This window comes from Phocoena phocoena, chromosome 11, assembly GCF_963924675.1.
Source record: "Phocoena phocoena chromosome 11, mPhoPho1.1, whole genome shotgun sequence".
Taxonomy (NCBI): domain Eukaryota; kingdom Metazoa; phylum Chordata; class Mammalia; order Artiodactyla; family Phocoenidae; genus Phocoena; species Phocoena phocoena.
In genome coordinates, this window is record NC_089229.1 from 70272043 (window position 1) to 70295933 (window position 23891).

The window sequence follows — 23891 nt, forward strand, 5'->3', positions numbered from 1 at the left end:
GAGTGGCGTAAGATAGGAGTCCAGTTTCATTCTTTTGCATGTGAATATCCAATTTTCCCAGCATCACTTACTGAAGAGACTTATCTTTTCCCCATTGAGTATTCTTGCCTCTTTTGTCAAAAATTAGTTAACCATATATGTGTGAGTTTGTTTCTGGGCTCTGGCCTTGATCCATTCATAGTCTATGTGTCTGTTCTTATGCCAGTATCTTACTATTTTGATTACAAGTTTTGTAGTATAGTTTAAAATCAGGACAAGTGAGGCCTCCAGCTTTGCTCTTCTTTCTCAAGATTGGCTTGGCTATGTGGGATCTTTTGCGGTTCCATACAAATTTTACAATATTTTCTATTTCTGTAAAAACTGTCATTGGGATTTTGATTCTAATTCCAAAGATTACATAGAATCTTAGATTGTTTTGGGTATTATGGACATTTTAATAATATTAATTATTTCAATCCATGATTATGTGATATCTTTCCATCTGTTTGTGCCTTCTTCAAGTTCTTTCGTCAATGCCTTATAGTTTTCAGGGTACAGATCTTTCACTACCTTGGTTAAATTTATTCCCTAAGTATGTTTTTGTTTTGATGCTATCGTGAATGGGTTTGTTTTCTTTATTTCCTTTTCAAATCCTTTGTTATCATTTAGTGTATAGAAATGTGCCTGATTTTTGCATATTGACTTTGTATCCTGCAACTTTACTGAAATTGTATATTAGTTCCAACAGGCTTTTTTTTTTCTTTTTGGTGGATTCTTTAGGGTTTTCTATATGTAATATGTCATTTGCAAAAAAAGACAATTTTATTTCTTCCTTTCCAGTTTGGATGCCTTATATTTCTTTTTCTTGCCTAAATGCTATGGCTAGGACTTCCACTAATATGTTGAGTGGAAGTAGGGAAAGTGGGCGCCCATGTCTTGTTCTTGATCTTAAAGGAAAAGCTTTCAGTCTTTCGCCATTGAGTATGATGTTAGCCGTGGGCTTGTCCTACATGTTTATGTTGCACTGCATTCCTTCTATACCCAATTTGTTAGAATCTGCATTTCTGACAAGTTCCCAGATGATGCTGATGCTGCTGGACTGGGAGCCATGCTTTGGGAACAAGTCATCTAACTTCTCAGAGACAGAGGTTTCCTTTATGGGACTCAGGTAGGAATGAGATTGTGCTGAGAACAATTCAAAATGCACTAGACCTAATCATGTCATATTCTATAGGAAGATCTTAGGGTTATGTGATTCCCAGGGAATTTTCTACACACTCTCTCTCTCTCTCTCTCTCTCTCTCTCTCTCTCTCTCTCTCACACACACACACAAACACACACACACACACACTTATGCAGGAAGATGCATGGCACACTGGGAATAATTCAAAACAAGTTAGACACATGATGAATCCTTCCCCTTGAATAGCTCACAGACTAATGGAAGAAAAAGTACAAACATAAATAATTAGAGAACACTGTGAAAAATGCCTTAGAGAAAGTGTGTACCAAATTTGTGGGAGCCCAAAGAGTAAGTGATTAATTGCCCAGGGATGTTAGGAAAGTTTTCAAAAAAGGAGGTGACACTAGACCTGGCACTTGAGGGGTGTATGAGAGTAGAAGGTGAAGTAAGGAGTTTTCAGGCAATAAATGGAACAGATGTAAAAGACAGCTGAGACAGATGAAAAGCCTGGTGCTCAGAGAAAATAAAAGAATTTCATGTGTACTTAAGGGAATGTTTGGAGATTGGTCTGTGTAGGTTCTTAAATGCCAGTCTGCAGAGTTGAACCTTGAAACAAACAAAAGGTTTTCAGGTCAGATCTGTATTTGCATGAGAGACCAGCTCACTATCTTTCTGGAATCATTTTTTGGCTCCAGTCCAGTTCCCTGAATCTGTCTGTAACCACCAAATCCATGCCGGAGTTTGAGAAAAGGTTGGCCACAGAAATCAATCAGATTCAATAAATTGACTGAGGAACTGGGACACAACACAGAGATGACCAAACAAGCTGCTATCTGGAAGCTACTACATACAAGAGTAAGCTCTGCCTAAGACCCAAGAAGCTCACACGGCCAGATATTGGCAGGAATTTTGACCTGGGCCACAGATCAGGTCTCCACGCATGTGGGTGTTCTACTGATAATGAGGTTGTGAAGACTGTACCTGATGTACAGCCACTGAGCCTGACACAGATGCGAGTCAAGTGCATAATAATGGTAAAATGTTATAAGATAGCTACTACATGGGTATAAATTTTGCAGTTACAAGGTCAGATGTACAAAAATAGAACTTTAAAAAATTTATTTCCCTATAACTCAACCTACCTTAGCTCTCAAACTTTCATTTCACCTGGAGCAGAAAACTTTGTGTAGTCACTTCCAGGGAAACTCAATCCATTCAGTGTTCTCACCCTCTCCTTTTAACTTGTTTTTGCCCAGAGATTATTCCAATCATGGGGCCTCAAGTAGTAACCATGTGTCATTGGTAGACAGCATCTTTTCCCCAACTCCTTCTTCCATGGTCATATGCTGTGTCCACTACTAACACCTCTGGCTAGATGTTTTTACTTTGGGGGCACTAACCACACTGCAACTGCTGCTGAACTTTGCAGGCTCCACCCTGCTTTCTGGGCACCAGGGCCATACTGGTCACCTGCATCCTTCTTGTCTAGATGTCAAGGCCTCTCAGGTACAGAAGTGGCTGTACCCCTCTTAAGGACACAGGTTACTTTCTTTACTCTTCTACATTACTTCAGGGATGAGTAAACTTGATGGTTGTGGGCTGTCAATTCTTCTCTGCTTAAGTATACTTGAGCCATGTTTAATCTACTGGAGACCCAGTTGGTGCAGGGGGTTCTGGGTCTAAGAGGCTTTTTGTTTTCTCGGGCTTTACCCAGGAAGCAAAGCACAAGTACCCCTGTTCTGGATCTTCCCCCAGACTTCTCTGGGCTTTCTATTGTCTAACCTCTGCCATGAATTCATCCTGGAAGGTGTAGAATCCCCTCTCCATCACCAACCAGTTCTTGTATAGCCCCGCCAATCCACCTCCTACCACCAACTGATTGAACGTATGTCTATTTTAGAGCAGTAAAATCTGTTACTTAAAAAAGAAATTAACTTCAGCTACTTCCAAATCATTTGGATAATATACCACGGTTATTCATTTATTATTAAGTATTTACTATGTATCAAGTATGTTCTGGGGACTTAGGATATGGCAAGAAACCATACATAAAAAATCTCTGCACCATGAAGAAGTACACAAGTAGCTTGAAGTCCTGAGGAGGGTTCAGAACCAGGATTGAGCTTCAGGATGATACGGAGCCAGGAACCTGGAAATGAGTCACATACTAAGGAAACCAAATCAGGTTAACCGGTGGGCTGTCAGGGTAACAAGGATGAGTACAAGTAGAAATGAGCTGGAGAGGAATCCAGCTGGCTGGAATCCAAGTGTGTCTGTACAAGGTCTGTGGGGAATACATGAGAGGACACTCAATGACTTGTTTGTCACTACTCTTCTGCCCCCAGGAGCTGGACATTTTCTCATTTCCTTTATCCTTACCTTCCTCCTTTTAAGTGTCCAGCCATCCAGGTCAGACATATTGGAATGGTCTTTGATTCTTTGTGAACTCTTGAGCCCTGTCCCCCACGTCCCACATAACCCGTCTGCTTCCTTAGTTCCACCTCTGTTGCTCACATCTGGGTTCATATCCTTATTTTTCTCTCCCTTGAACAATTATTAAAACTTCTCAAATTATCTTATTACCACTCATCTTTTCACTTGCTAGTCTTTTTGATGAACTCCTATAAAATCAGACTTCTTAAACGATAGAATTGATCCATATCTGCTGGACCCCCAACTTCAGTGGCCTCTTCTGCCTCCAAAATCAAGTCCCCCGTCTTGCCCTGTCATTTCAGACATTCTGTGAAATGTCCCAATCTACATTTTAAATGTTATCTTTTCTTACAAACATGTGCTGTATTGTACAGCCAAGTTGGATTAATTTTGACTCCTGAATCTATTTTCTGTCTTGATTTACTTATGCTCTTCTCTCCACCTGGGACACCTTCCCCACCCTTTCAACTTCACCTTGCATACATAACCCAACCTTGCTTAAAGGCTCATGTTAAATTCCACCCCTACAAAACGTCTTCCTAATTTCCCTGTAAATTAAATGTTCTCCATCTACTTCTCCAGATTCACTCTCTACCCTTGTCCACTGTGCTGGGTGCCTAGGAGGCTGACCTGCATAGATTGTGTCATTTACCCTCTGGCTTCTAATTGGGTTTGGCCAATGGGACAATATCAGGGGGCAATAGAGAGAGAAGTCAGGGTATTTACTGCCCTGACACCCTTCCTGTGTGGCCGCAGGTAGCTGAGACTGCGCTCCATACTGAAGGCTGCCACTCCCGTCAGAGGCCCCTCTCTACAGTTTCTGCCTTTTCAGGTCTAGGGGTAGTAATTGTGCTCTGCTGTTGCCAACCCTGCAGTGCTTTACCATTTTTGTTTGTTTCTATTAATTTGTCCCATTCCTTTGTATGGAATTATTGCATGAAATGTTCCTCAATTATTCCTTTTGGAGGTTCCATCTGTTTACTACCAAATGTCCTGACTGGTATACCCCAGACTAGATACAATTACTCTCTCCTTTAAATCCCTTCTCTCTTAGGGTACTTTCTGTAGTCGTAGAGCACTTATTGTCTGTCAGTCACTATTCTGGACGCTGGGAATACAGTGATGAGCAATATAGATAAGCCCTTGCCACCTTGAACTAGAATAATGGAACTAGTATTTAATAAGTGATTACCTCATGGCAGGCTCTTTTAAAAGTACTTTACATGTAGTAAATCACTTCATCCACACAACCACCTTGTGATATATTTTACAAATGAGAAAATAGAACCTCAGAGAAATTAAGTAATTTGCCTGAGGTTACACAGCCAAGAAGTAGCAAAGCTGGGATTCTAATCCACATGGTCTGACTCCAAAGCTCATATGTTGTCTCTTACTAGCTTAGTGTCCTTTGCAATGAGTAGTGCATACATGACACTCAGCACATTTGTTGGGTTGATTTGAGTAGATGGTCCCATTAGGAAAGGAAGAAACCAATGGAATTATGCTTTCTATAGGTTCAACAAAATTTTGATTTCGATAGCTTTCAAGAATAATTTGGTCTTCTTTATTTTGTATTATGTTTATCTGCAGTAGCAAGTGGTAAGAAATAGATCCTTGTCCCCATTTAACTGAGCTAAATAGCTGGTCACATGGCTGGATCTTCATCACGAAGAGAATTGTGTGCTCTAACCCTGGGCAGAAGGCAGCCTCGCTTGTGACATAGCAAGGCTCAATGGATAGTATTTGCAGCAAATGTTCAGGTACAACAGAATAGCGCCCAACTTGTAATCATTAATAGAAACCCGTGTAAGAGTTTGCCACAGCTGTGACTTCTTCTACTGGTGAATCATTCTGTTTGAAATATAATGTACCCAAAAAGCAGCAGAAACTGTAGTTAGAAATCACTGTAATGGCTTTCATGAAAGCCATTGCTAATTTAAGGCCCAGTTAAAACTAGAAAACCAATTATTGCTGAATAACATAATTGCAAGAAAGTAACTTGAATTGCACGTATGTCAGTAATTAAGGAGGAAACTTTAATAAGAGAATCTGTTTGAACCATTACAAAGAGGGGCCAAAGAGTCTGAAGGTCTGCTTCCTTTCTCCTTCAGGGTGGGTCACAGCAAGAAATGCCCCAGCCATTAGGTGCGGGCAGTCAGCTCTGAATCTTGTAAACATGCTGTGCTCTTACAACCTGGCTCACAAGGTCCTGGTAAGATAAATGTAGAATTTATGAGCAGGTTAATCCGATATCTGAGTCCACTTCCTATGAACATCAGATACATTGTTAGCTCTGAAAAATTAAATATCAGGAGGTGCTGTAAGTTAAATACTTGAGCTACTATAGAAAGCAGTTGGCAGTATAAATGTTGAATGCTGTATCTTTACAGTTCAAAGTCAGATTTTGACCTTGTGGTTAATTTTGCTGCACTGATTCTGTTGCTTGCAATGGAGTGACCAGGCTGCTGGGGTTATGGGCTTGGAGAGTTACAGACTGGGCACACCCAGTGTGTAAAATACTAAGAGTGCTACCTTGGGTAGGGCAAAGTGTAGCTCGCTACTGGCAAATGTCTGGTATATTTTGCATTATATCCCTGACCAGTGGAGGGCGCTAGCAGCACCTCTAGTAGCAGCACTCAGTATCTTGGGTAGGTGATTTCATTTCACTCTACAGGATATCAGGTGGTTTGAACTTTTACTGAAATACAGCAAGGCCACAATTCTCAAACTCTGTGCCTCAGAATCACGTAGAGGGCTTGTTAAAACACAGATGCTGGGCCCCAGAGTTTCCGAGTCAGTAGGTCTGGGAGGGGACCCTAGAGTTGGCATTTCTAACCAGGTAATGCTGAGGATCCCAGGTGATGCTGAGGTTGCTGGTCGGGGGACCACACTCTGAGAACCAGTGAAATAGGGCATATGAGTCAGCTGTATCCTCTGGCGAGGAGATGGAATTATGAGTGTGGAAAGTTTATTGGGGAGTAAGACCTCTAAAAAGAAAGAATAGAAGTGGAAGTGGGTGGGGGGGGGGCAGTCTGACATGACGCCCATCTCACAAAATCTTGGCCCGTGGATGAAGGTTGCCCAGAGGAGTCCCTGTTGCACAGAAATGTCAGGCTCTTGGTACCACAGTCACGCTCAGTCCCTGGCTGCAGCATCCCCAGAAGAGGCTAATGTTGGCCAAAGCTGAGGCGATCCTGAAGGAGTAAATAGCTGGAGGCTGTCAGGTGATCATGTTCTCTCCAAATCTGGGCAACGAGTCCTTTCTTTCTTTCTTTTCTTTTATTAATTAATTAATTAATTTTTGGCTGTGTTGGGTCTTTGTTTCTGTGCGAGGGCTTTCTCTAGTTGCGGCAAGTTGGGGCCCCTCTTCATCGTGGTGCGCGGGCCTCTCACTGTCGCGGCTTCTCTTGTTGTGGAGCACAGGTTCCAGACGCGCAGGCTCAGTAGTTGTGGCTCACGGGCCCAGTCGCTCCGCGGCATGTGGGATCCTCCCGGACCAGGGCTCGAACCTGTGTCCCCTGCATTGGCAGGCGGATTCTCAACCACTGCACCACCAGGGAAGCCCCACGAGTCCTTTCTTGAAGGCATATCTGAGTGATGCATCTTCGTGTCTACCATGGATACACGTATTCTCTGTGTACGGAGAAAGTGGGGTGACCTTGGTTGTGAGACTTGCAGGGAATTCAGCAGCAGTGTCCAGTAGGGAAGGGAGGGTGCTAGGAGACGACAGGACCAGGGTGAGAAGGACTGAGCAAAAAAGGTATAGCCTCCGATCCCCTATTTTGGGTTTTTAACCCTGCCTGCATGGTAGAATCACATGGGGAGCTTTGAAAAATACTGATGCCCAGGCCCCTGAGATTCTGATTAATTCAAAGAGGCCAAGAACTTGCATCACTACAATATCTTGGTAGGTCAAATCTAGTGGGTGAGGCCTGGCAAAAGTGGTGCAGCAGCTGGGTGACAAAGTCGTGGAGGACAGCTCATTTGGGAGAGGTGGAGTGGCTGGAAAGGACTAGAAAGGGGTCAGAGGCCTCACTTATCACACTGGGGTTCAGGTCCAGCCCCACTGGGCATCAAGAGTGTAAACTAAAGAAACAAAGCAGGGCTTCCCTGGTGGCGCAGTGGTTGAGAGTCCGCCTGCCGATGCAGGGAACACAGGTTCGTGCCCCAGTCCGGGAAGATCCCACATGCCGCGGAGCAGCTGGGCCCGTGGGCCATGGCCACTGAGCCTGCATGTCCGGAGTCTGTGCTCCACAACGGGAGAGACCACAACAGTGAGAGGCCCACGTACCGCAAAAAAAAAAAAAAAGAAAGAAACAAGGCAGAGCATAAGAGTAGTGGTAATAATAGGCACTATCTCTTGAAGTCCTTTGTGCCAGTTGTTTTACTTGCTTTATTTAATTTAATTTTTTTTGCCTATTCTTATTCATCTTGGCTCCAGGCAAGGTGCACCCAGTGAATGAAATGCCAGAACCTCAGAAGAAAGCAAGAAATCTTACTCTGTCAGCACTGGGATCTATGAAGGATCATTTCACTCAGCAATAGATAAGGGGCAACAGAGGGAAAAATTAATTTGGCTCAGAAGGAATAAAATAAACTACTGATCAACTCCGAAGACAGTATCACAATTGCCTAGACGTGTACACCCTTGATTCCTGTCCTGTTGTCCGTGTCTCCCCACTTAGGACCTGTGCTTGCTGTGCACTCAGCCTCCTACTGTCCTTGCACCCCATTTCCAGCCTGATGGGCACAGCCTGAGGCAGGGTGGGCCCCTCTTGTCCCAGTGCCCCAGGCCAGGTCCAAACTTCTAGGTAGTTTTGTTTTAGTTTGTGACCAAGAGGAAAAAAGAGACAAAGTTTGAGCATGTCTGAGCCTTTCTCCACTATCAGACATTGGAGAATAGTACCCGGAAGGCAGGGGCTAATGTCCACGGCCTGGTTCAGCCTCTCCTCTTCAGAGCAGGTAAGAATCTAAGAAAGAAAAACCTAGGACAATATCAGTGGTGGGGGGCAGGAGGGAGAAATGGGGGAACCAATTTGGGGATCCTTCAAAAGGCCTCCCACACATCTCCCCTTCCATGAAGAACCCAGACTCAGTTTTAGGGAGTGGGGTCTCTCTAAGTTCCGCTCTGGCCTAAAAAGGCCTGAGGCAGCAGGATGGCACGATTAGAGTGGGCCTAGTTCTCTAGGCCTAAGGAGAGGCTTAGAGTTAGATGGTTAATAAACCTTATGGACTGTCCTACTTGGAGTTATCTGGAATGGTCTAGAATGTTACAGGAGTTTCACACAGTCTTGACCTTCCCCCTTGCTTGAAACCTTCTGGAACTTTCTATCTACCTCCAGGTTCTGGGGTCCCGGGGAATGTTCTTGGCTGTGATATTCAGCAAGAGAAAATAAACTTGAGAGGTTTATGTCAAGGAGCCCTTGAGAAAGGTCCCAGCAACTACAGGCTACTAGTGTTTTTACAAACAAAACCCAAAAGAATCCCAACCCCTTGTGATGGAAACTTTGGTAGAATCTTGCTCCAAAGCCACTCTGTTATGCCCACCTCCTTGGTTGAGAATCACCAGTTTCTGTACATTTTATTAAGCTTTACTTCCTGTAGTTGGTTTTCAAAAATGTCAGACTTTCCCTCTTTCCAAATATGAAAAATAACATTAAACGTTCTTTTTTAAAAGTACCTACGCCAGTATACCCTGAGAAGACCATAATTCAAAAAGAGTCATGTACCACAACGTGCATTGCAGCTTTATTTACAGTAGCCAGGACATGGAAGCAACCTAAGTGTCCATCAACAGATGAATGGATAAAGATGTGGTACATATATACCATGGAATATTACTCAGCCATAAAAGGAAACGAAATTGAGTTATTTGTAGTGAGGTGGATGGACCTAGAGTCTGTCATACGGAGTGAAGTAAGTCAGAAAGAGAAAAACAAATACCGTATGCTAACACATATATATGGAATCTAAAAAAAAAAAAAAAAAAAGAAAATGGTCATGAAGAACCTAGGAGCAGAACGGGAATAAAGACGCAGACCTACTAGAGCACGGACTTGAGGACACGGGGAGCGGGAAGGGTAAGCTGTGACAAAGTGAAAGAGTAGCACGTACATATATACACTACCAAATGTAAAAGAGATAGCTAGTGGGAAACAGCCGCATAACACAGGGAGATCAGCTCTGTGCTTCCTGACCACATAGAGGGGTGGGATAGGGAGGGTGGGAGGGAGGGAGACGCACGAGGGAAGAGATATCAGGATATATGTATGTGTATAGCTGATACATTTTGTTATAAAGCAGAAACTGACACACCATTGTAAAGCAATTATACTCCAATAAAGATGTTAAAAAAAAAAGTACCTATGCCAGGAATTCCCTGGCGGTCCAGCGGTTAGCACTCTGGGCTTCCACTGCAGTGGGCCAGGGTTCAATCCCTGGTCAGGGAACTAAGATCCCACAAGCTGTGCGTGTGGCCAAAAAAACAAAAACAAAAACAAAACTAATAGCACTTATACCCCCTCCTCCCTAGTCAAGGCTCACCAAGCCCGGCAGGTCTGAACCAGCGTGGGCTCAAATCTTGACCACCGAATTGTATGATTACTGCAAAGCCGTGACTAAGACCTTGCCCTGATCTCAAGGCTGGAGAGAACTGAATGGTTTCTAAGAGACCAAGTTGAACTAGCTGTGGGTTTATCCCAACTTATACAAGGATTTCACACAAAAGATTTAGTGCAAGAATTAGTATTAATATACAGAAGCACTTCTGGCTTTGTTTAGACCCTGTACTCAGGCCCTCACCCTTCTGGTAGATCTCTTGCAATTCTTTTCCTATCCCACAGCTTTACACTCAGCCCCAGGGCACAAACGCCAAGGCACCTACCCTCTCACAGCCAACTCATGCCTCACTTGCAGCGACTCTGGGTCAAGACTGCCTGACACTACAGCTCTAGCCAAGTAAAGACCAACTGCCTGGCACAAATCAGAAAAAAGAAAAAGCCACATCCAGCTGTGAAGAAGGAATGGAGTTTCTACCATGTGCTTCCTGTTCCCCAGTTGTCCCCCTCTACTCCAAGCTCCCCAAATTCCCCACAGCCTCGAGCAGCAGCCTGTTTCAGGGAGTTGGTCTGGGGGTTCTAAACAGGAGTACGGGCCACACTTAGGCGACTCAAACTCTCAGTTTGCTGCTTTACTTCTGGGAGGGAATGGGCTGCACAGTAAAGGATGGGGCTGGCTGGTAAAGGGATGACCAGGTGACAGGCACATGGTCCAGGATGAACTTGGCCCAGCTAGCAGCGTGTTTTAATCACTGAGCCCATCCGAATTGTGGATGATAAAGCGTGACAGACCTCACAAGAGCAAATGGGGTGCTCTTCTGCCATCGTGCCCACGGAGTAACTTCTCCAAGGTCCTCATCAGATAAGCATGGGCACTGGAACTCCTGACCTTGCTTTCCCACTGCTACAGGACCACAGAACGGGGAGTGGGGTGTGGGGCTGACCACAGAGAAAGGCGAGGTTTCCACACCCCACATCCTCACCCTGCAGCGGGTCTCACGTGGGGCTTGGAGAGCTCCCAGGAAGACAAGGTTCGTACAACCGCAGAATTTTTCTTCTGGCAGCCAACAATCGGCCATACTGCAGCTTTCAAGGTTACAGAGGGGGCCCACGGTACAAACGTGGGATAGCAGCAGATGATTCTTGCTCACAGTTTGCAATAAAGCCAGAGCAAGTGTTCTATAAATTTATAACACCAGGAAAGAAACCTCAAGCACCCGAGAGAGTCCAGAAAACCTTTCACTCTCGGGCTTTTGGGAGTCTTCATCATGGCGCCTCTCTCTTGGGCATCGGAAACCTTCCTTTTGTGCAGGATGGGCAGGGATGTGCAGGTCTACTGCTAAGTGGGGAATAGGACGGGAGGGTAGTTCCTTTGGACCCTGGCGGAGGTAGACTATGTAAGGCGAAGGGCTCAAGAAGAAGGAAAGGCCATTTTCTTGGCGCTGGCTGGGAGCGGGGGCTGCTGCTCTCCTTCCCTCCTTTTTGGGATTAAAAACGAAAGCCCACGGTGATGAAGACTGTGTCGGGAAGGACGTCGAAAGCCGCGTCTGCGGCTCGTCCCAGCGTTAGATCATCTTGGCCCGGCCTCCAGACACTGGCGAAGGCCTCCCCGGACCTGCCCAGCGCAGCTGGGATCCAATGGCTGGCGGCAGCAGCGGAACGTGGGGCTGCCGGCCGGGCACAAGCACAGTCTGGTAGCTGCCGCATCTCAGCGCGTCCTCATGGCCGAGGAGGCCGAGGTCGTGGGCACTGCTGCAGCGCTGGGCATGCGTGCGGGGCTGGGGCGGCAGCGGAGGAAGCGCGGGGTCGGAGGTGGCGGGAGGTGCGTGCAGAGGGCCCCTGGGACCCTGGCGGGGTTCGTGGAGCTGCGGGGGCCCCACAATCTCCAGGGTCACAGCCGGCCACTAGCTAACTCTTGAAATTGCTCTAGGAGGAAGGCGACGCCATCACGTTTTCCGAAGAAACTGGAGACTCAGGGTTTACAGAAGTCACCCAAGGATGTAGGTGATGCGCCACCCGAGCGCCTTAGTCAGGAAGCCGCACCCTTCCTTCGCGGTGAGCGAGACAAATGAAGGGAGGGCCTGCGGGGCTGGTAACTTTTGAGCAGCAAGGCAGTTTCCAGAGGGAGCTGGTGTGACAGAGGCGTCTAAGTCCTAGATGTTCCAGCCAGGATTGGTTTAGACCTGGGCAAAGTTGAGTTTTCAGGGAAAGGGACTTGGGCAGTATCTCTGCTGACCGGCTGGGGAAAATGGGAGCCATGGACCTGTAAATCTCAGTCCTAAAATGGGAGTGGAATATTTACAGTAGTTCCTGCTTCTCTGCCTTCTCCTTTCCGAAGTTTCAGTTACCCTTGGTCAACGGCATCTAAAAGTATTAAATAGAACATTCCAGAAAAAAAAAAAATGTTTATTCATAAGTTTAAAATTGCACGCTATTCTGAGAAGGGTGATGAAGATTCACCATTGTGTTCTGATCCTTGTCGAGTGTCCCACGTGTTAGTCACTGAGTAGCCGGCTAGGTTATCAGATCGACTGTCTCAGGGTGCAGTGCTTGTGTTCAAACCGTCCTTATTTTGCTTAACAATGGCCCCAGAGGCAAGAGGAGTGATATACCAAAGCCCTAGGGTGCTTCCTTTGGGTAGAAAGGTGAAAGTTCCTGACTTAAGGAAAGAAAAATGATCTATGCTGAAGTGCTAATATCTATGGTAAGAAGGAATCTTTGATCCTGTGAAGTTGTGAAGAGGGAAAAGGAAATTCTTGCTAGCTTTGCTGTCAAACGTCAAACTGCAAAAGTTATAGCAGCAGTGTGCGATAAGTATTCAGTTAATATGGAAAAGGCATCACGTTTGTCAGATATTTTGAGAGAGAGACCACATTCACATAATTTTTTTTACAGTATAATTGTATTTTTTTTACAGTATAATTGTTTGCTATAATTGTTTTTTATTAGTTCTTGTTGTTAATCTCTTACTGCGCCTAATTTATAAATTCAACTTTATTATAGGTATGTATGTAGAGGAAAAAACAGTATTTGTAGGGTTTTGTACTATCTATGGTTTCAGACATCCACTGGGGGTCTTGGAATGTATCCCCTGTTGATAAAAGGGCCTGTTGTAGTCTTAATTATAGGGAGGGAAGATCCTTGATTAGTTTTCTATGGCTGCTGTAAAAAATTACTGAAAACTGGGTGGTTTAAAATAATAGAAATTAATTCTCTTGGGTTTGGGAGGATAGTAGTCTTAAATCAAGCTGTCAGTAGGGTCACACTCCCTCTGGAGGCTCTAGGGGGGAATCCTTTCTTGCCTCTTTAGCTTCTGGTGGCTGTGGGCATTCCTTGGCTTATGACCACATCACTCTAATCTCTGCTTCTGTCTTTACATCACCTTCTCCTTTATGTGTTTTCTCTTCTTGTGTCTCTTATGAGGACACTTTTCATTGGATTTAGGGCCCACCTGGGTCATCTACTATGATCTTATCTTAAAATTCTTAATTTAATGATATCTGCAAGGACCGTTTTTCCAAATAAGGTCGGATTTATAGGTTCTAGGGATTTGGACATCTTTCTGAAGCCCACAATCCAACCTACTCCAATTGTTAAATGCTTTCTGGGAAATCAAAGGTAAAAGACACAAAAAGCAAATTTTGTTCATGTGTGGATGAGATATTTTCTAAAAAATCATAATGAAATAGTTCACTGTGGACTCTGAAGCTCAGATTTGACAAGTAATGCTTTTGGTAAATACTTTCAAAGACGCCCATCAGCACTTCCTCCCAACTGTTCTCCCTGTCTTTGTGGGAGCATGTGTACGTCAGGAGGTGGGGTTTATTCCCCTCCCTGCAATACCTGGCCAGGCCTTGGGATTTGCTTTGAGTAACAGAAGGCTGTGGAGGTTGACCTGGACTTCTGAGCACTGGCCGGAAGCTGCCTGGCAACTTTTGCTTCGCCCCTTGGGACCCAGCTGCTTTGTAAAGAAGCTTGGGCCAGGCAGCTGAAGAATGTGGATAGAGAGAGAGGGACCCAGACAGCTCCCACCTGTTCCAGTCACAACCTCAGATGCGCCAGGCATATGAGTGAAGGCATTTTGGATTTTCTAGCTGAGATCCTAGCTGAACACAGCCACAGACTGATTCTAGCCAACACCACGCGGAGCGGAAGAAACTTCCACCTGCGTCCGGACAAGGTACAGAATTGAGAGAAATAACAAATTGTCCTGTCAAACCAGTGAGTTCTGGGGCAGTTTTGTTACAATAGATGACAAAAACAATGTGGTAGTTTGTATCATTCAGAATGTTTTTTAAAAAATCATTACATGGGCTAAGGAAAATGATAATAGGCACTGTGTAAGGAGAAAAATGTTTTGATATTGGGAATGGAAGCTCTTAGTGATTTGCCTTGGCTGTTGTTAAGGATCTGAAAAGTAAGTATGCACAGGACACAGAGAACATGAAGCTGTGTGGAAGGAAGCATCTCACGTGCTTGCGTTTAGGAAATATAGCTTTGGGAAAGATTACTTTAGACAAACTGACTTTAAGTTCTGGTTTTATTACAAATTTACTACATGACCTTGACCTTGGAAAGTCACGCATTCTCTCTGAGCCCCGTACAGGAAATTCCTGTGGCTGATAATAACCATTACTAATTGTCACGCCCCTGATATATGCTAGGCCTGCAGCAGGTGCCGTCCTGCATGACTGTTTATTTTCACCACAATCTTACAAGGGATATCATCCTCATTTTCAGATCAGGAAGCAGTGGTTTCAGTAGTGGTTTCGGGTTAGTAGTCTGCCCTAGATCACATGAGGGTGGTAGGGAGAAAGGAATAAGCAGATATTCAAAACCAGGCAGTTAACTTCAAATCTGTGCTTTTTCTGCTGTGCTGCACTGGTGGGCTCACTTCTCCCTTTTTGGTTTGAGGCAGGTATCAGCCTAGTCATTTGAGCTGGTCCTACTGGGCATTTACCATTCATTGAGGCTCGTGGGCAGGGTTCACGAGCATCTATAAAACCACCACTGGATAGTCTTTACAGCTTTTAAATACATGCCTTTCTCATTGTCAGTTTCTCAGCATCATTTCTGTGTCTCCCCTTCGCTTACCCCTAATCAGCAGCTAACTGCTAGCGATTTTTATTCTTTGCCATGTTTCTTTTATCTGCCACCTCCACCCCCTATCTGACTTTATCCTGGCTTGGCCTGGCACCATCTTTTGCAAGAAGCTCCTATCTGCCTCATCCTCAGTCTCTCCATCAGCCCATTCATCCTTCACACAGCCACCAGAGTTATCTTCCTACACACAAGTTGGAGAATGTCATTTGCTTGTTCAGAAAACTTTAATGGCTTTTTATTGCCAGTAGAATAAAGAAAAATTTTTAAAAATTTTTAATTTTTTAAAAATTAAATACATGTTATATGAATAACATGTATTTATGGCTAATGGTAGCTGTATTTACTAACTGAAACAAAACAAAATGGCATCCAACCTTTTCTATTCTCTTTGTCCTGCGGTGTCTGAAGCTACAAGTATCAGAGGCTCCTCGCCTGAGATGAAGGAGAGCTTTTGTTTACCGATCACAATAGTATAGTCGAGGCTGTCTACCAGAGTTTGCTTTTGTTAGTTTACATCTCCCTGTGAGTGGTAAACTCCAGTGAGGGGAGATTGCTATGAAGGCGTTCAGGGTTTTTTTTTTGTGTGTGTGGGGGAAGGAAAGTATTAATGAAACACTTGCTTTATTATTTTTTTTTTATTACTACCACTCTTGACAATGAGAGTGCACAAGAAACTGTTGCTCCTTTATCTTCAATCTCAAGGCAATGGCTCATCGCTGCCTTGCTCTTGCCTCCCATTTGTGTTGATATACATATTTTTTTAAATTTATTAAAAAATTTTTATTGTAGTATAGTTGATTTACAATGTTGTGTTAGTTTCAGGTGTACAGCAAAATGAATCAGTTATACACGTACATATATCCACTCTTTTTTGTATGCTTTTAGGTCATTACAGAGTATTGAGTATTGAGTATTGAGTAGAGTTCCCTGTTCTATACAGCATGTCTTTATTAGTTATCTTTTTTTTTAATTTTTGAATTTTATTTTATTTATTTTTTTATACTGCAGGTTCTTATTAGTTATCCATTTTATACACATCAGTGTATATATGTCAATCCCAATCTCTCAATTCATCCCACCCCCACCCCCACCCCCCACTGCTTTCCCCCCTTGGTGTCCATACATTTGTTCTCTACAGTTGATATACATATTTAAAGTTACTTTTCGATAAGACTGGGTACTTTTCTATAAGATTCACTTCTAACAAATGATGAAACTCATTTAGTAAAGACCCAATTCCAGAAGTTTCACTAGCCTGGTCCTTTCTAGAACTTTCCCATAGAGAAGCACCAGGTTAATCATAGCTATCCTTGCTCGAACCTTCCCTGGAGCAGGGATGATCCTTTGGGTTTCAGTGGGCTTTCATACTGGACAAGAGCCCCTCCAGTAAGCAGAAAGAAAACAGTTGCTATTAATATTAAAAAGTAAAATCTAAGTTGGTGTTGCCAAGAAAATATATTAACAATGCGAGTCATTTTGATTATTCAACCTACACAAGAACCTGCTTGGAAGCCCTACTTTTCAGGCGTGGGCAGTTTTAGGTCCCAAGTGGGAGTGACTGCGATATGGGGAGGAAGCTGTGAACAAAGATGAGAATGGCCAGAACATGAATTCCCAAATAGCTTTGCATTCTAAAGCAACAGCTGCTAAAGGAACAGAATTTTTTTGATGTTTTATACTCTATTCCAGGTTTTCCCCAGAATTCTCAATATCGAGGACCCTTTTAGTGATTGACACCTTCCTCATGTACCCAGTTTAAAAACTATCTCCAAAATAACTCTATTAAGTTATTATATACAGAATATAATTCTATTCTCTTAATAATTCTATTAATAAAGTGTGTGTGTATATATATATATAAATCAAACAACAGCAACAACACATTTGTCAGTCCAAATGTCTAATGAATGGGAGAGTTGATACACTTTGAGTCAATCACAAACTTTTTGTTGTCTTTGACTTGTGCAGATGTATTATTTGATTTTCATTGGGCCTTCAGAAACATAAAAATGCTTAAGGACTCCCATTTGCACTTTCCTTAGGTGATAGGAAACCCTAGAATTTGTAACAGGTTATTTTATAATCTTTCTAAATAGGAAGTAACCATCCCAAGATATTGAAAAAGGTTAAGTGTACAGTTTTGGGTGATACAAGGTTATGTGATCAACTTCTACTCAATGCTGGTCAAAGATACACCAAAGATAATAGAACTATGAGCACTTAAAACTAACTTGTGCTGACGCGTTAGGAGAAATTTATGATTTCATTTCTAGAAATAGGATAAAGAAATGAAATAAAGTCTAATTCCAGTGTGTAAATTAGGGAAATCAACCTCTTCCAGTTTGGTCCTGATTCACTGCTTTCTATTTGACATGCTCAAGAGCGTGGTCTTCCCTTTAATTCACATTGTGAAATAATTGCCCTGGTGGAAACCAGGAACATGCAATGTAATATATTAGTTTTACTCAATGACTCTTGAGAGGTTATACCTCAATTAACAAATCCTCAGGGAAAGAGGCAGTGTTGAAAAAAAATGTGTTCCAATCTCATCTTCATAAATCAAGCCAGGCAGAACTGCCTCTAGGCATTTGGCAAGGCAGAAACATCCCTCAACAGAGTGGCTCTCAGCCCTGCCCAGCGGTAAGCAAACAGGGCCACTCTTCAGCAAATATATGAAGTATTTCAGCCTTCTCTGTGTCTCCACCTTCCATGTTCTGTTACCTCTTAAGATTGCCCCCTCCCCTGACTTAAGGCATCCTACACCCTCTTGTTTTTCCTTTTCTTCCATCAGAAACGGATTTTGTAACAATTTCATTAATCTTGATTTAATGTGAATGAATTTGCATGGATATGGAAATTCAAGCAGGTTTTGAAGTCAAGCCTTAACCAACTTTGAGAATCCTGGGACTTGGAACTGTTTTGCCATGGTATCCCCAGCATCTTTCTCAGTGCCTGGTAGATAGATAACAAACTGTTGTTGAATGAACAATGAAAGGCATAGTTCCCTCTCACTTGAAGGAATTCAAGCTGAAGGGGTGAGAGAGGGGAAGGCGTGGTAGAGCTTGAATGTCCGGAGGCTTAGGAAGGTGGGTGAACTGAAATTCCAGTAGGTCTCCTCTGATGATGACCTGACAGTTCCTGTAAGGTGTCTGATGGGTATGTCAGAGACAGGTGGGTTTCTTCTCCTTCCTCCCACACCCCAGCCTTTTGTGTGTCTGGGGAAAACAAGGAGTGACTGTAGATCCTGAGTGCCGGGACTTCCTTTTATAGTTATTTTGCTACAGGTAGCACCAGCTACATCATTTGCTGGGTCCAAGGTAAAATGAAAATGAGGGGCCCCTTGTTCAAATTTTATTAAGAATTTCATGCAAGTCAAACCAAGACTGAAATGCCACCTCTCACTCACTAAAATGGCTATAATAAAAAAGATGGACAATAACAAGTGTTGGCAAGGATGTGGAGAGATTGGGACCCTCCTACACTGCAGGTGGAAATGTAAAATCTACTAACACTTTAGAAAACAGTCTGGCAGTTCCTCAAAAAGTTAAACAGAGTTACCATATGATCCAGCAATTCTAATGCTAAGTATGTACCTGAGAGAATTGAAAACATATGTTCACACAAAAACTTGTATGTGAATCTTCATAGCAGCATCATTCATAATAGCCAAAAAGTGAAAACAACCCAAATAACCATCAACTGATAAATGGATAAACAAAACATGAATATATCCATGCAATGGATACATTATATCCATACAGTGGAATGTCATTCACAATAAAACCGATCGAAGTACTGATACATGCTACAATATGAATGAACCTTGAAAACATGCTATATGATTCCATTTTAATGAAATGTTCAGAATATGCAAATCCTTAGAGACAAAGTAGATTAATGGTTGTCAGGGCCTATGGGAGGGGAGAAGGGGGAATGACTGCTAATGGATACAGAGTTTCTATTTGGGGTTGATGAAAAAGTTCTGGAACTAGGTAGTGGTGATGGTTGCACAAGCTTGTAAATATACTAAAAACATTGAATTGTATACTTTAAAAAGGGGATTTTTATGGTATGGGAATTATATCTCAATAAAAAAAATATTGAGAATTTCAAGACAGTAAGAGCAGAAAATGAAGCTAAGTGAAGAGCCCTTCTGAGTTTGGGGATTGGGTGTCTGCACAGGTGTGGCCCAGGAAGCCAGCTCCCTCTAAGCAGTCTCTTAAGCTCTCTCACTCTTTGCCTCCTCTTTTTCAACCCATATTGCATACAGCATTTTCTCCCAATTTAGTGCTGTGTTAGGTGTGGTGTATCAACCAGTTGACAACAGAGTGAACAACCAGTTGACAACAGAGTGAACAGCCATCCTGGTTTGTCAGGGAGTGGGGGGTTTCCCAGGATGTGAAATTTTCAGTGCTAAAACTGGGGAAAATCCCAGACAAATTGAGATGAGTTGGTCACCTTAGTGGTCAGTGAACAATATTTATGCTGTCATTTCTCCTAATTAAAATCCTGAGACACATCTCCAGATCTGTTATGTCTATCAGTGATGATGGCAGTGAGGTATGGAGAATTGGCTCCGGGCCCCATAATCACCTTGGTGGTCTGCAGAAATGCAGAATCTGAGGCCCCCTCCTAGGCCTATTGAGTTAGAACCTGCGTTGTGACGAGATCCTCAGGTGACTCACATGCACAGTAAAATATGGAAGACAAAAGACAGCTGAGCAGACAGGAGATCTGGGTTCTGGTCCTGGATTTGCCACTAGCTGGCTTTGCAACCTTGGGCAAATTGCTTAACTTTCTGGCTCTTAGTGTCTTAACCTGTGAAATGTGGGAGTTGGATTCTTAAAGCTAGTAGTTAACAGACATCTAAACATTTGTTAAACTTGTAGCATCTGAATTTGAACAACCCATATCTTCCTGGCTCTGAAATAAGACAGCTCTGCTTTGGTCATTTACCAGCTTGATAACTTTGGTTGAGTGTCTTTCAATTTTCTCATCAGGGCTGTTGCAGAGAGTAAGTGAGATAAACAGCATTTACAAAGTGCCTGGCTTGGGGTAGAGCCACTTTACATGGCAGCTTAGAATCTAAAGTTCGAGAATGTGCCATTAGAATAAATCTTCATTAACATAGTTGGATCTGGATGTCTTTTTATAATTGCAAGAATCCTTGTGTCTTGAAGAACATGTAGAAACTAAGTGTTGGGTGGGAGGATGTATTTAACACCAGATTTCTTATTTAGATTGTTTTAGCTTGGAGGTTACTTAAAAATCCAGTCTACATCTACCTAACATATAGCTCTTGAGTCTTAGGATAGAGTCATCAGTTACAAAGATTAAAAAAAATCAGGAAAAACATCTTCAAACAGGGTGCATCAATATGGTTTCCATGGTTAAGCACGCTAAGCTTTGATCTTAGAGAAGGAATGGTGACAGAAGTTCAGTGCTTGGGGTCTGCTGTGCAGGCTGGATTTTACCAGTTGACAGGGGCATGTGACAGTTTTGAGTCTCCAAGGTCTTTGTTGGATATTTTTTTGTTGTTCTTTGGTCCCAGCATTCCATCAGATTTATATGTTGGAGATATAATTAGCTGTAGACTGATTGCAAAGAATCAGCCATAATTTAAAAATATAAATTAACATAAAATGGCAAGCATTAAAAGTTAATGTTAACTTGATGCTCATTTATTTTTGCATCCAAATGAGCCTTATTAAGTTACTTAGTCCATCTGAACATCAGGATTTTCTCTCGTATGCTAAGTTGTGATATCAGTTTCTTATATGCTAAAGTCTGGTAACAGTTTTGAAAAACGCAGGCCCAATCTGCTGTTGATATTCAATTTTCAGTTTCTTCTGTGACCTGGATTAAATAGGTACCACTATACAGTTTGGCATATTAAAGTTCAGAGTCTAAATATAGTCTTTATATTTTCAAAAGGGCTTTCTGATGGAAATTATATTTTGACTGTCAATGCCCTGTGGTTTCCTTCACTGTCAGCACAATCAATAACTTTGGGCAGGTGGATGGAGTACAGATGGAAAAGGAATGTATGGAAATGTAGCGGACCTGTGAGATGTGGGCTTAAAAAAGCAAATCAAGCCAATTGGTTTAGAATTATGATGGTTGGCTTTCTAATGCATATTCAGAGAAGGCTGAAAAAATGTATGAAATTTAATTGTACCATAAAGCTGTCACAAGAAAATATATACTGCATATCAAGTAGGGAAACACTTCTTCTGGAGAGTTAATCTGTGAAAGTTAAAAAAATATTTAAAGAATGTTATAGCTGAATAAATAACAGAAGAAGTAGGTGGTGCTAGGGCACAGCTTTTGGAATAAGAAAAGAATTGCACAAATTCAAATTCAATAGGAGAAACATATTTGATATTTCATAGGTACTAGAATTTACCCATTGAATATGTAGAAGAAATTTGGAAAAAGAGTTTAAAGAGTGAGACTATTTTAACATTTCCTAAACCAAAGGTTTAAGAAAAGGTATCAACAATATTTAGATAACCATTAATATTGTGATGCTATGTGCATCAGTATCAATGAGTGGAGTTTTGTTCCTTTGTATTGAAAACCCAGTGTTTCTATAAGCCAGACTGAAAATGACTAGAAATACCTGATACTTCATCTAGTAGAGTTGCCTCCTCAAAGTTTAATGTGTGAATAAATCACCTGGGGGTTCTTCTTAAAATGAAAAAATTTTGCACTTAAAAAAAGTTTTTTTTGAATTTTATTGTTTATTTTTTTATACAGCACGTTCTTATTAGTTATCTATTTTATACATATTAGTGTATATATGTCAATCCCAATCTCCCCATTCTTCCCACCACCACCACCTCCCCCACCACCACTTTGCACTTTTTTTATTGAGGTAAAACGCACACACACACAAAAAATCATTAACTGTTTTAAAGTGTACAATCAAGTGGCATGTAGTACATTCAAAATGTTGTGCCATCATCACCTCTATCTGGTTTCAAGACATTTTCCCCATCAAGGAAACCCTATACCCATCAAGCAGTCACTCCTCATTCCTACCTTCCCCGAAACACTGGCAATTACCAATCTCCTTTTTGTCTCTATGGATTTACCTATTTTCCATGTTTCAAATAAATGGAGTCACACAATATATGACCTGTTTTTGTCCGGTTTCATGCACTAAAATGCAGATTTTGATCTGGGACATGTCGGAGCAGAGCCTGAGGTCTTTCTGGTGTGCATTTCTGGTGTACTCCCAGATGATGCTGGTGCTGGTGGTATAAGGATGGTGCTTAGATGGGGCTGGGACTCCTAGGTGTTAGGGCTGCAGCCCAGTGAGGAGCAGGCCAGGCCAGAGCATTGCTTGGCCAACTTCAGCAGGATAACGAGCCTATTGAACCACTGATGGAGTCACATGGACTTGAACCACTGATGGAGTCACATGGACTTGCTGGCTTATTTATGCTCAGAGATATTGAGGATCTCCAACAGATCTTTTCCACAGAATGTGTAAAACTTCAGATCATGTGCACTGCCATTTTTGCTTTATTTTGTTAAATTTGTTTTGCCTTCTATATTAGGGGTTGGCAACCTATGGCTAGGGAGCCAAATCCAGACCACTGTCTGTTTTTGTACAGCCTAGAAGCTACGAATAGCTCTTCTTTTTTTAATGGTTGAAGATTAATCAAAAGAAGTATAATATTTTATGGCATGTGAATATTATATGAAATTCAAATTTCAGCATACATAAATAAGGTTTTACTGGAACACAACCATGCATATTTGTTTACCTATTGTCAGTGGCTGTTTTCATGGTATGATAGAGTTGATAGAGACCATCTGGCTCACAAAGCCAAACATATTTGCTATCTGGCCCTCTACAGACAAAGTTTGTCAACCCCTGATCTATATGATTTTTTCAGGCTGCAAGTGCAGAATAAACACATCAAGATAACCTATAGAGTCCTTGTGAAAAGAAAAGCATGTGATATTACAGCATACAAACCAGAAGTTAAACATTATCAGGAAAAATTAGCTCACAGAGATGAGTTTTACAAAGCACAGCTTTTAAAGAAGTTCTAATTTCTGAGTCAAAACAAAGAATTAAAAATCAGACTTCTGCTCCTGACCAATCATTAGAATTTTTATTCTTTTTCTTTCTTTCTTTAAAAGCCATTATTGGCCATTTCCTCACATTTCATGGCTGTAAAGCTGTATGTGAAAATGTCAAGTGCTTTTTAAGAATGCATTTTACACTTGCCATTTTTCGAGTGCAGTGGATTTACACTTCAAAAAGTCAGATTCGACTTCATAATTGAATTGCACCTGATCTTTTCAAGTGCTAAGCACTGGAACTTGGAGTCAAGGACAAGCTCAGAACTAGACTGAGTTTCTAGAGGTTCCATCTATCCTGAATTCAAGCCCTCAAAACCAAAAATAAAAGACATATGCAGGTGAAATGTAGGCATGGAGGAAATACTTTTGAGTTCCAGCCTAAGTTGTTAATGAAAGTTCAATGGGTTAATTTTCCTGGATTATTTTTTGATATTTAAAAAATAATGGCCTGGGTGACTTGGGATTTATGATATACCCACATTCAATTGGTGGGGCCAGTAGAGCAATCTCTAAGGAAATGACAGACTAAGTTTGA